At 34.7% G+C, this 2,542-nt stretch overlaps 1 pseudogene; it reads left to right on the top strand.

The window, feature by feature from the left end:
- The first annotated feature begins 1,387 nt into the window (after nt 1–1,387).
- LOC116640084 lies at nt 1,388–2,253 on the top strand (annotated as a pseudogene).
- The last annotated feature ends 289 nt before the right edge of the window (nt 2,254–2,542 follow it).

Below are 2,542 nucleotides of genomic sequence, written 5' to 3'. Positions count from 1 at the left end.
GCTATTCCAGATATTGCCAAGTTGCTTTCCAATTTCAGATCTCACTCAGCATTGCCTACACACTTGATATTCATGAAACTTTTGATTATTGGCAATCTGGTAGATTTGGAATGAAATGGCACTGTTTTAACTTGCATTTCCTCAATAGTAATGTGGTTGAGCAAATGTTCTTCTGTTTATTGCCAGCCAGGTTTCCTTCTCTGTAAATGATCTGTGCATATGTTTTCAATTATTTATTTTTTCTGTTATGTATTTCTGTCTACAATTCCAATGCTAATCTACTATGACATATATACATATACATGATAATATATACATATCTTTATTTTTATTACATGTCAAATTCCATATGTGCATGGGTCTGACTTGGAAACTCTAGGTGCTATTCTTTCTATCGACATTTCTTTTTCTATTCCACTGCAAACACCACAATATTTTAATTATTATGGTAATTAAATATTGATTTTCGTTTCCTCCTTTTTCTTGAAAAAATATTTGATTCTCCTAAGATCTTTTCCTTGTTATGAATTTTCCTTATAAATTTGAGCATCATCTTGAGGTTCTTACTGGCATTGACTTGAGAATGGATTGAAAAGCAATTGATTCTTTATAATATTGGGTCTTAAAATCCATTAATATTGAATCTTTTTCTTCTATATCCTTCAATAAAATTTAACTAATTTTTATATAGAAGCCTTGCATATGTATTGTCAGTTATTCTTAGGTACATGTGATTAATGAGACATGTTTATTTTTTAGTTATTTCTAATGAGTCATGGCTGGATATAATCGGATTTAATGAATATTGTTTTGCTATATTTTTCTCTTCTGTTCCGTTTTATATTTTTAAGTTTATTTTTGTTTTATTTTGTTTCCTCTTTTCCAAATCTTATATATTCTGCAAAATACTACCCACTATGGTCTACAGTTCAATATAGAATAGCAACTGTGGTGACTGACATTTTCCTGTTCATGATTATGAAAAGCAAATATTAAATTTTACCTTTTTTAGGTTCTTTATCTTTGTGCTCTGCACTAGAAATTCTTTACAGACCATGATCTCGAACAACCCTAGAGCTCCATTTATTTATTTTCCTTTCCTCAAGGACCACTATCTTGCACTGTCTTGTTTAATGTTTGAAAACTATTGTTTCAAATATTTTGTTTGTCTTCTAGCTTCTAGGGTGGATGGGCAAATTTCTTCCTGTTACTACAACATGGCTTGAAGCAGAGATCCAATTTTTAATTCTTAAAATAGTTTATTTATATTTCTTACTTCTTGGGTTGGCTAGATCTTTTACTTCAGTGTTAAATAGAATCACTTATTTGGGGTGTCCGTGTCACATTCCTCATCCTAAAGGAAGATGTTTAATGTTAGAAATGGATGATGTTTGCTCTTTCCCATCTTGCAAGATGGTGGGTGGAAAAAGCTGAGAAGCTGGATGCTAAGGAAAAGAAACCTGAAGCCAAGAAGGCTGATCCTGGTGCCAAGGTTAAGAAGGTAACCTTGGGGAAGGGGAAGCTCCACTACAGCTGAAACCTTGTCCTAATCAGAAAAATTGGCAGATATTTCTGATTGGCCAGAAAGGCCATATACAAGAGAAAGATTCAGTAGCTAAATCCAGCTTTGAGAAGAAAAAGAGAAGGTTCTTGCTACTGTCACAAAACCAGTTGGTGGTGACAAGAATGGTGGTACCTGAGTGGTTAAACTTCATAAAATGCCTAGGTATTATCCGACTGAAGATGCACCTTGAAAGCTGTTGAGCCACAGTAAAAAACCTTTTAGGCAGCATGTGAGAAAACTGTGAGCAAGTATCACCTCTGGGACCATTCTGATCATCCTCACCGGGTACCACAGAGGCAAGAGGGTGGTTTCCCTGAAGCAACTGAGCAGTGGCTTGCTACTTGTGACTGGGACTCTGGCCCTCAGTTGAGTTCCTCTGTGTAGAACACACCAGAAATTTGTCATTGCCACCTCCACCAAAATTGATCTCAACAGTGTGAAAATCCCAAAACATCTCACTGATGCTTACTTTAAGAAGAAGTAAACCCGGACACCAGGAAGGCAAGATCTTTGACTCAGAGAAACAGAAATACGAGATTACAGAGCAGCGCAAGGTTGATCAGAAAGCTGTGGACTCACAAATTCTGCCAACAATCAAAGCTGTTCCTCAGCTTCAGGGCTATCTGTATTCTGTGTTTTCTCTCACAAATTGGTGTTCTAAATTTCTTACAAAGAACCTAATTAAATAACTGATCCATCAAAAAAAAAAAAAAGAAAAGAAAAGAAAAAAAGAAAAAATGGATGATGTTTTCTGGAGATTTATGGTAGATGCCCTTTACGAAGTTAAGGTGTGCCATTTTATTATGGTTTGCTAAAAGTTTTATACAGAGTTATTTATAATGACTTTTAAATTTGATCAAAAGGTTTTTTTGGCAATTAATATTTTCTCTTTTAATATGGTAATAAGCTGAATAACATTAATTTCCTAATTTTTTTTGTTTGAGAGAGAGATACCTGTGCGTGAGCAGTGGGGGTAGG

Source organism: Phoca vitulina, unplaced genomic scaffold, assembly GCF_004348235.1.
Source record: "Phoca vitulina isolate PV1807 unplaced genomic scaffold, GSC_HSeal_1.0 scaffold19, whole genome shotgun sequence".
NCBI lineage: Eukaryota > Metazoa > Chordata > Mammalia > Carnivora > Phocidae > Phoca > Phoca vitulina.
This window is presented reverse-complemented; position numbering and strand designations above follow the sequence as displayed.